Source organism: Motacilla alba, chromosome 1A, assembly GCF_015832195.1.
Source record: "Motacilla alba alba isolate MOTALB_02 chromosome 1A, Motacilla_alba_V1.0_pri, whole genome shotgun sequence".
Lineage (NCBI taxonomy): Eukaryota > Metazoa > Chordata > Aves > Passeriformes > Motacillidae > Motacilla > Motacilla alba.
In genome coordinates, this window is record NC_052031.1 from 54424357 (window position 1) to 54435593 (window position 11237).

Below are 11237 nucleotides of genomic sequence, written 5' to 3' on the forward strand. Positions count from 1 at the left end.
ACACAGACATGCACACACTTTGCTCACACTGCCAGCATGTGCTGCTATTTCTACTCATGTTCACAACTCACTGTAGGACACGTCAAGCAGGTGAAATAGAGACACAGAGCTACAGTGCCATAAGCCCCTGCTCTCTTGCTCTGACTTCCTTTTTAATTTTTTTTCTTGTTATTTGCAAATCTTTGACAAATTTATTTCTTCAGTCAGTATTTCTGTCAAGGAAGTCACCCGCCATGACATAAAAATAAGTGCTGAAACACTCACTGTTAAGAACAGACCTTGGGATGGATTTGTGTACAGTTCCTCCTCTTTTGACTCGCAGATTCGTCCATTAAGAATGGCAAGTGCCAAAAACATGGAAAGTTCATCAGCAACCAGCAGCGACTGGTTCCCAAACTTTTTATTTAGAGAGATCGCTCACAGAGATGGCTGATAAATTTAGCCGCATGCCTCTAAGTCTCCCTCTAAATTTACATGCTTAAGTCATCTTTCTTTTCTGTTTGATTTGAGCTTAATTGAGCAAGTCATAACCATAAGAATGTGATCATATAAGATATGAGGTGATACCTTAAATCATAAGGGTCACCAGATTGTTTCCTTAAAGAATACATTTACTAGCTCAATAAGTTTTTTCTGTTCCTGTTTAACCATGGATTTTTTTCTCTTTCCCTTTCCTGTTCAAAGATCACTAGCCCTCTCCTGCTGTCAAAGCTTTGTACCAGCTCCTTCAAGACATTTTAATCTACCTGGAAAGTTGTCACAGTTTTATTGAAATATTTACCACCACAGATAGAAATACAGACGGTGTCATTAGTTGCAATTGTCCTTTCTCTGGATTTTTTCAAGCATAAAATGATCCCATTTAGGGGATTCTGCAATTTAAATGGTCCAGTTGAGGGGATTCCACAATTTGTGTCTGTCTCACAAGTTCTGCCTTTCTTGCCCAGATGGAGAACAAAAGTCATCTTCCACCACCGCCTCCTAAGAATTCTATATTAAAAACTTGCTGCTCTGCCAATTTAAAAAAAATCCAAACAAACAAACAAAAACAAAACAACAAACAATAAAACCAAACCTCCTCAAACTTGTGTAACTCTAGTTCCAATGGGTTTTGTCTCACCCTGTAACTGAATGCTGTTTCCATCTGATTTAGAGCTTTTTCAGCTTAGATGAGGGAACTCAAATTAAATCCTGTGCATCCCCCACCCAGCCCAAGCACGGCAGTCAGATCTCAGAAATGCCTAAAATGTGACTCAGCTTTTAATCTCCTGAAGTAGACAAACAGTGCTAGGAATAGAAAACTTTCCTGTGGCTGGTGACTGAACATTCTTCTGAAGGCAGGCAAAGGGTTAAGCCTCTGAAGGCAGCCCTAGCTCATGAACTTCACATTTGCAGTAGGGAACCCTGCCCCCCCCAAAAAAAAAAAAAAAAAAAAAAAAAAAGGAAAAAAAAAGCAGCAAAAGAAGAAGTCTAGAAGCAAATGAACTGGTGCCTACCTCTGATGGGAGGGAAATCTCCCAGAGCTTGCACAAGTGGAGGGGTTTTGCCCTGTGTCTGGGTCTGTGGGCAATAAGACGCCTAGTAATTTGAGATGTGACACCTTAGTCTCGCCAAATACGTGTGCACTGCAAAAAGCATTGTAGACAGCCTGTTTTCACAGCCAGGGAAAATGGAGACATGTTTGGTCCTTGCCATTTTCCAACCTTTCCCCTACAGATATTTCTGTTGTTTTAAAGCTGCTTCTTTCTAGGTATTTCTACATCTTCAGCTGTTATTCTGGGCGTGGGTGGTTGTTTCCGTCATGCTAACCCTTAGCATGTGTGGGTTTCTTTCACACTTTAGGCAGGTTTCTGAATTTTTAATAAGAAGCAATCCAGCTCCCAAATGGTTACCTTATTTTATCTGTCGCCCTTGGATCTGAGGTTCTGACATGGAAAAAAAAAAGTAATTAAAAAAAAAGTAAAAAAAAAAGTAAAATATTACTTTGAACAAGTCCCTGCTCTGTCTTGAAGAATTGGAAACATTGCTCAAAGCATACTGGAGAAAGTAATTTTTGAATTCTGGGTATTTTAATTGGGATAATTATAAGACATTGATCTGATTAATTAGGCACTTGACTAGACTTCAAAACATGTGATATTTTATATACTTTGAAGACATGCATTTTTCTCTACATGCTAACAAATACCACTGCGATTTCATTTGATGATGAAAAAATATTTATGGCGAAGACATGCGTGTGAGTATGCAAATACATGAACATTTTATTGGGTTTAATGCATGCCTTGGGTTATTCTAAAAGCAGGGAGTGTGTTCTATAATGGTTAGCTTTTGCAACAGCACCACTTTGTGGTTGAATTCCCAAACAGATCCCAAAAAGGAGCTGTAGGGACACCACATGTGCCTCAGCAAGTCTGAGCAGTTCCCATGGTGGTTGGTTTTAATATCCATTGACAAATGCACTTACTTGGGATGGAAATGTGTTCCAGCCACATGGTCCTCCTCTCTTTTTTAAGATGGTGGGCTTAAAGTAAAGGCAAGGAAGAAGAAGTGGGAGCAGAAGATTAGCTCTGAGCATTTTGACCAACTAATATCTTCAATATAGGAGGCTGTTCACCTTTCAAATGCCAAAATCATTTTTGTTCTAATTTTCAGAATTTTATAAAGGCCCTGACAACATCTCTAGAAATTATTCTTTTATACTTGAAATGTGCTGCAAATGTTTTGTTGGAAGTAAAAAGGAATCCAACTGTCTTTTTATTTGGTCAAAATGGTGGTGGGAAGGAATAGAAATTATTCATTTAAACATTATTTAAATATTGTTTTAAGAATACCAGTGGTGCCATTTCAGAGCTGAAGAAATCTCTGAAACCTCATTGGCATCCTCACTTGCACCCAGGCTAGGCAAACGAGAAGTATTAGAAAGAATTTCCGAGCATGATTCACAAAGAACTTCAAACTTAGGTTTGTTACACATTTCTTGGAAAGTTGTCTTCTGCAGCTTTCCCTGTTTCTTAAAAATAGTTAGGACAACTCAGTAACAATTAACATAGTAGATCAAAGATGCCACAGTGTAAAATGTGTACCCAGAGCTGTAGGCATGCCAGGAGGGAGGATGGGAAAAATGCATGTAAAAAAGCAGGAATTCTGAGCACACCCTGAAAACCATTATTCTTCAGAGCTTTTCCTAAAAGAAAGGCGTACAGAGTCAGCTTTTATGCAATTCACCTCCAAACCTATTTCCTTGGCAGAGAATTAGCAAAGTGACATTAAATGAGATTATAATAATAGTATTAATTAAAATAACATCCAGATGCACTAAAATGTACCTAGTAAGTACAACTACAATAAGTTTCTTGCATGAAAGATTTTACACACACAGCATGGCAGTAATCAAACCAAAATTTTGTTCTACAAATATTTTTCATTTAAAAGGACATTTATTACTCTCATATCAAAACAAAGCTATATATTAAGTGATATACAAAAGGGGATTTACACTCTCCAGTATGTAGCTGGGTTTTGGCAGTACAGTTATGGATGATTACAAATCTCTCCAATGTACTAATGTGTTACATGACTTATCGGCTTAGCTCATATTTTGGATTTACATATTTGGTTTTTTCTGATTCTATCCTTTTATTTTTCAGAGATGGTCTTTGTTGCAGGAATAATTCAGAAACAAGATTAGTTAATGATAGGCAATAATTTGGGAAAAAGTACATTCCTTGTAATTATAAGCATACTTTGAACCCCTACTCATTTTTTATAATTCCAAGTTAGCTGAAGAGAACTTGCATGACTATCAGTAAGAAAAATGCAGAGGAAAAAAATTCAAATTAAAACCATATGAAGCAGTTTGGTTCCATTACTTATGCTAGGACTGGGAAAAGGTGTCTGCAGTTTTTGATGATGGACAAAGAGGAGATTTGGAGTCACAGCACCATTCTTTTGTGAGGAAGATAAATTCCACACCAGGACATATAAGGAGATACATAAAGTGCTTGGTAAGATGTCAGCTGGGATGCCTGGACTGAGTTCTGACCATATTCAAGTCAGAGAAGACCTGGAAAATGACAGAAGAAATTATTAAGTGTGTCATGTAGTTTAAAATATGCTGAAAAACCCCAAAAGAGTAAAGAAATCAGTGAGGACTCACAAAGCTGTAATGGACCCTGGCCAGGGCAAGGGCAGATCTAGGTGTTCTTTCTCCCCTCATCTCTGCTATGACTGTATGACTTACACCCTCACAGAAAGCAAATATGTTCAGGAACATCTTGTACTTAAGACTCTGGCATAGCTTTTGAAGAAAACTTCCCAGTGAAAGCCTTCAGAAAGTTTCCACTACAGAATCATATGACTTGGTTCGGGACACTTAATGTCTTTATCATGGGGAAATTTTCCCACAGGGAGTTCACCACCACAGTACTGGTTTTCCATCCTGGACTTGTGCTTCTGCACCTTTCAGGTGCAGTGGAACTGTAATAGCTGGAGCAAGTTGAAAGCGGATGAAAGAAAGGGCAACAAATTTATGTGTTTCAAAATAAAGATAAAAATAAATACAAGTTGAGCAGCTCCAAATGGAAGGGGCTCAGAGCATTGCTGGTCTGGCATCTGTTAGATCCAAGCAGGCTGCCCATCACTGAAATGAAAGGCTCAGTTCCACACCACACATCCAGAAAATGTGTCCTGACCTGTGTGTTTATTCCTACTCCTAGTGTCAAATACAGGTGCTCTTCTCAATGGTCACTGCTAGAAGAAATAGAAAATAGAGCAAAGCAAAGCAAAGAAAGGTTGAATAGTGAAACACTCTGTGAAAAGAGAAGCTCATTCATTTGCAAGCAGCCACAAAAGTTGGTGTAACAATGGGCAATGATATTTTGCATAAACTAATCTAGTTAACATTCTTATTTTTGTCTGCTGGAATAGAAAAAGTTTTGGTTCAAAGTAGAGCTGACAAAGTGTATTTAACAGCAGAAGTCAGCTTGTTGAAGCCAATGGGACATTTCTCAGGGCTGGCTTGCATTCCCTGTAGTTAATATTAATGTGTTGTGTCCTTACAAGGCAATTTTATTTGAATTAAAGCAACTTTTATTAAAACTTTTTTATCTAATGGATGCTGATGCCCATTTGGCTGAGCTTCTATGTTTTAATTCCCTAAAACCTTAGTGTGAAATCACATCTACTAGAGGAGGGGCAGGGGAGCCAACATGGTATGGATCAATTTTCAGGCAGCCGAAAACTGAAAGTCCCATTTGAGCCAATGCAGATGTACAGGCAGGGAGTTTGAAACAATTCTGGGCCAAAGTGTGCTCTCGGTCCATCCTGGACTATCTTTTTTTTTAATCTTTTTTTTTTTCTTAAATAAGGCATATCCCAAGCCTAGTACACACATGTAACTAAGTACTCTCTGAATAGGTAAAACATTTAATGCATCTTTCTATGGTATTAAGTTTAAGCTCACCAGGGTTGTCTGTGAGCTAATACGGAAGTCCCTGGATTGATTTGGGACTGTTTCAAATGATGGTGCCCCCAGCAGCTTCCAGGCAGGCCTCGCAGCTGGATCATTCCAGCCCCCTCCCGAGCGGGATGCTCCTTCCCTCTACAGGCAAGGGATGTGCTGATGCTCTGAATCCAGCACAAGACATGGATCAAGGGATCAAGGATGCACAACAGAATCAAAACCACTCGTCAGGAGCTGTGTGAGCAGGCAATGGAGTCTATTGCATGTTCAGAGACTTTTCTTAACCTCAGTTCTAAGAAAGAGATCACCTTTTTCTTTCATTGCAACGCATATCATTTTTAAAATCAAGTAAACAGACAAATGTTTTTCACCCACATTCCATTCTTCCCCAGTTTTAATTGGAAGAATAAATTCATCCTGTTGGGAATCAAGCAGGATAAGGAAAAAAGCAAAGGCGTGGAGGCTTTTAAAATTATAATTTCTTTTTAGTCCAAAGACTTTACGGCTTTTGATCCCATCTCTCATCATGGGAGTAGTGGGTAAAAAAAGAGGCTGGATGGAAAAGTCCAGCAAGTTCTTTTGATTGAATAGCACTACTGACACCTGGGGCTGGTTGTGCTTCAGGCTGTCCATGCCTGGAGGTAAGATTAGGCTAAGTTCTTAGTTTATAAGGAACTCTTTTCTCCTCTCAGGAAGCTCATGCCAAATTCTGTTCTGCTACATGCGAATGGCAAATCTCTCTCTTCCCAAATATCATCAACGTTTAACCCAAGCCTGTGGTTGTGTAAAAGGTTCCTACTCACATGCTTTGCTGTCTGTCCTGTGTCTCATTCCACTTCTGCAGCTGAGCCATTCCTTTATCAAGGACCAAAATAGCAACTGAGGTTTCTGCCCTGCAAGGGAGGAGAATGAAGAAATCACGCATTGAGCAGAGGACACAGAGTTTATTGCAGGAAGATGGGGATGGTCGCACAATCATCCCTGACTGACACAGCCTAATCCATGAGTCATACAAGCTTGGTCACACAAGCAACAATAGAAACATTTATGGGGCTTTAGGACTGGTATGAAGTTATGGCATGTATGTTCTCTCCAGTGCACATGCTGGGTTTGATTTTTATCTTTCCTTTAGCAGTTAATTTGACACCTTTTTCCCTTGTTGAGAAATTCCTGCTGGAGCCAATTCCCCAGTATGGCTTGTCTCAGTAGCCAGCAGTGTTTGTTCAACACAGCCTCTGCCCCTGCAAGCTCTGCCTTTGATATAAAGCAAGACATCATTATGCTACAGAATTGCTTGAAACGTCTGCAAGGAGTAGAATCTAAAGGTATTAAGGACTGTTTTTGCGGCGCTGTTTATAGACTAAGGAAGCCTCTTGGCTTTCCCTTAATTATCATGGTCTCTGCCTAGACATTATGAAGTGAATGAGATGAAATTTTTATCCTGAGAGTGAATAAAACTCATTTGCATGGCTACATCTTCTGAAATTAGAGATTATTGTTGCATCAAGGCAGAGTCAGTGTTACAATCAGACCTTAGCTGATAGAGACAGATATTTTGGCTCTCATCAACCCCAAATAAAGCAAAACTCCAGGAATCCCTGATTTCTTTATGGAAATATGATGATACTGAGCTAGGCCCAGAATGTTAAACAAATAATCACTCCTTTAAATCTGTCCATACCAATCTCCATATTCTCAGGGATTAGTTCATTGTACTAATTGTATGTTCTTCATTGTACTTTGATACCTCCCCTGTATTGTCCCTTAATTTTTGAAAATTTCCCTTTCTTTTATGTGTGACTTCTGTTTTTTGAAATACCTCAAAAAAAGAATGGATGTTGCACTGTATCTAACAAGGCAATAGATCTGAGGGTCTTATTGAGCCAGTAATGTGAGAAAATATCACAAAATCCTAAAAATGCCCAGCTAGAACGTACAAATTTCCTAGCATGCAAATGCAGTTTTAAGTCCTCCTCCCACACAGAGGCTTTTGTCCTGTGATTCTGTGACTCTGTGATTCTTTCTATAGGGCTGATACAGTCTTCCAGCTGCTGGCAGGCCACTATCACTGACCCCTTTTTCCAGAAAATTCCAGCTCCTTGTGCTCTGCACTTGTGGCTTTGCGTGTATAACATGAGGGCTGGGGTCCCAGCTAAAGGTTTAACACATCACCTACCCTTTTATAACAGCAGTTCTGGGGTTTGTGGGAAAAAAAGTGGAGTAGTAGCATGTAGGAAGCCGGAGGCCAACAAGAAGACAAAGAAGGGATGGAAGAGCTGGTTGGAAAAGTAAATAGGACTGAAAAGAACAATAATAGCTGCAGTCAGAGGAATTTAGAGAAACAAAGATAACGCTTCTTGCAATCTGGGGCCATAAAATCATGTCAACATGCAGAGGAAGGTGATAAGCCGTGGTTTTACCTCTTCTACAATGCCCTGAGGCACAATCACTTTTGCCATTATTAACCCTGCAGCCTACTCAGGCCAGCTGTTAAAAGCTATAATTCAAGAGTCATCCTCTCTACTCAAAAAAGCACCCAGAGTCCAGCTCTGACATGAAATTATAGTCTTTTACACGTGCCTCCAGATTATCATGAACATTTGGTGCTGGTACTGGATGTTTCCAAATCTCAAGTGAGATGTTTGCTTTGCCAATGTATTTTAACAAAAAAAAAAAAAAACAACCAAAACCAACACACCATCCAAAAACAACAAAAAAAACCCCAAACAAACAAACAAAAAACCCCACAAAAAACCCCACAAAAGTTTTGTTTCTGTGAAAAGAAGCAAACAAAAATATTTCAGTAATATTTTCCATGAGGAAAAGTTTCTACTACTGAAATTTCTACTTAAAAGATTGTTGTGTTTTTGCAACTTTTGTACTCCAAAGGATTCAGTTTTTAAGGTCCACTGAACATGTCAAAAGTTATCTGTTAGATTAATCTGGATCAGATACTAAAACAGTGTTCAGTCACTATGTTAAGCTAAAAGTCCAGAAAACTTAAATGAGAACAACATGCTACTACAACATTTGCCTTATATTTATATATTTGTTGCAAAAATTTTTGATTAACAGATTTCTACCCAGTATGAAAATGTTAATACCCTTTCATGACTCTATTCTGGCTTGGTGCAGTGGAAATGATGCAGGAAATCTGATCCTGAATATTTTGTAATAACTTCTCCTGAAGGAGACCCATGCCATTGGGCACTCCAAAAGATTCAAGCTAAAAGTCCACTTTGCAACTTCGCAAACATGGATTAAACACTGGAGCTCCTTCATTCTGGGTGGATATGACTGAGACAACACAAGCAGAAAACCTTGAGAGATCACAGTTTAGCAACTGAAGGGATCCACAAATGGTCCTTTTCTTGTTTTGCTGTGAAGAGCCAAAATAATTTTTTTAACTTATTTTTTTGATTACTCACCTGTGCCTGCCAATGTCATACACAGGGTAGGCAAGACTAACATTTGGTATCAGAGGTTAACATAACAAGAGTGGAAAAGCACGCTTCAGCTCCCACAGAAGTGGATAAACACTCTGTTCCCTCGCTGGCGGCTCCCTGCTCTGCTGGGAAATATCCCTGCTTTTGCTCTGAGTTAATGGAGGAAAGACACAGAGCAAAAAGGCCATTTTCTGCCACTAGATATTATTTGTGAGAGTCTTCTGGCTTGGTGAGTATGAAGGAAGTTTTACTGATCCTTTCACTGCTCTGTGAACAGCAGAGAGGTAAAACAATCCCTTCATCAAATTTTAGGCAGTCCAGAAGCTCTTTTTGTGCTCCAAAGTTAAAACTAACTAAGAATAAAATTGGTTTATACCCAGCTGAAAACCAAATCAAAAAACCTGGTGAACCCAATGTAATTACTTGTTCATATAATACCTCCTCTTCATTACTAGAGTGATACAGAAGAGACTGCAGCATGAATTGGATTCTTGCCTTGCACTACTTGTCTGAATGTCAATGAAAACCACTACATTTTTTTCAGAAAGGAAAAAAAAGAGTTTTCTCCAAGCTTTTTGGTTGTTCACTGGAGGAAAAAAAAAGAAATAAAATAATTTAATATAAAAAATCTAGAGAAACAGTAAAATATTAGTTATGTTAAAACATTAAATATATTTTAAACAGAAATGTCTCTTCTGGGTTTCTCATTAATCAGGCTCTCTCTTTCTCCCTTTCAATCTACAATATTCCTGGGAGTTGTGGTTCAGGTTATCTCACAATACGAGCTTCCTATGCAGGCCAAACTCAACACATTGATCATATTTAACTCTGAGATCAGCAAAAATGCTGGTGACAAACATCAGAGGGGTAAACTGTACCTCAGTTCAGTTCTCAACCATCTTAAAAGCATAATGAATGCTGATTTTCTGCCTCTAATTTCTCATTATATGAATGAGAAATGTTTTGTCTCTTTGAACAACTGTAAAGCAAGTTTTACTAGTATCAACTTCATAAAGTCAAATACTCTATTAAAATGTTACAAATAGTACTTCTGATTCATTTCTCCACATAAATTTATTTGTATTCTATTTCAGCAGCAGTTCCAAAATTTTGGGAGTTTTACACTTAAAATGTGTTGCAATTTCTGAATATGTTAATAACTTCACAGTTTGAATCTTACTATTTGTCTTTTTTTCTCCTCCTTTAAAATTGGATGTCTTCTTTTTCCTTAGCCCATAGTTCTTTGCATTCCATTCCTTGAAGCTTTTGCCTTTATCTTTCTACAGGTTTTTCCCCCCCCTTCTAATTAAAACAAAATAACAAAACCTCCAGAGAGTGCTTAGAGGCATTAGAAGATGTTTTAGAAAGGTGCTAAGCTGTGTTAGATGAACAGCAGCTGTTTCTTTTGCTTCAGTGCAGCTACAAGAATTTATGGTACTAAAATTTACACCTTTTTTGTTGTGTTTCCTAAATAAACAACTGGCTAAGCTTTTCCCTCCCTAAATGCAATGTCAAAATTTTACAAAGACATTATTTCTCTATGAGAAATGGAGAAGCTGAGGATACAATTTAAAGTGTATTTATTTATTACAGGTGAGGATCTTTGTTTTTCCAGCATGCTCACCTCTGAACTTCTTTATTCTAGGTACTCCCATGATTTTTGTCTTCTTTTAGTGCTGAGCAGGAGAGATAAAAAAAATTACCTGGTGACTGTAATATCCGTGGGTTTGCGGGCTGTAAAGTCCAATTCCGGCTAGCTTAGGACTCTGGCCCGCACTGATATTACATAGACAAAGCGAAAGACAAGAAGCGCTCTTTCTCCACGTGGTTCTAATGTCCTGTTTTATTGGCTGGAAAGAGACATCTACGCAGTAGACCACCCAAGTGGAAAAAGAGGGAGTGGTCCAATCCCAGAGAACATTTATACTTGAGGGAAAGGGGTCAAGGGTGGAGGGCTGCAGCCAATGGGGAACCACTGAGGAGGGGCAAGAGGAGGGGTTACAAGGGCACAGACCACCATGGGGGTGAATGAGGAACATATCATATGAGGGAAAAAGGGTACAATCCATGTGACATAACATTTCAACTCACCCAGTGCACTACAACAGGTGACTTTCAAAGGTCTATTTCTATTTCTATTTCTATTTCTATTTCTATTTCTATTTCTATTTCTATTTCTATTTCTATTTCTATTATGCCTTCCAGTGATGACTGTCACCCTGATTTTCTAAGACTTTGCTAAGCCTTCTGATGTTTTCATTCTTGTAACGAACTTTCTCACACACAGTTCTGTAAACAACTTATGTTTTGCATTCTTTCATGGAGGA

At 38.6% G+C, this 11237-nt stretch overlaps 1 protein-coding gene and 1 long non-coding RNA gene across 2 annotated transcripts in view; both read right to left on the reverse strand.

The window, feature by feature from the left end:
• The window catches only part of NTF3 (neurotrophin 3), a 49419-nt gene extending 49056 nt beyond the window's left edge, over window positions 1-363 (reverse strand). Inside the window, exon 1 of the mRNA XM_038154848.1 lies at window positions 279-363. The gene's annotated coding sequence lies outside the window, so the exon portion shown is untranslated. The remainder of the gene's footprint in view (window positions 1-278) is intronic.
• Window positions 364-3454: 3091 nt separating this feature from the next.
• On the reverse strand, window positions 3455-10766 carry LOC119708543. Its single transcript, XR_005259102.1, has 3 exons — window positions 10614-10766; window positions 6268-6357; window positions 3455-4066 (listed from the first exon to the last, which is right to left on the reverse strand). It is a non-coding gene; the product is annotated as an uncharacterized LOC119708543 (long non-coding RNA).
• Between the last annotated feature and the right edge of the window lie 471 nt (window positions 10767-11237).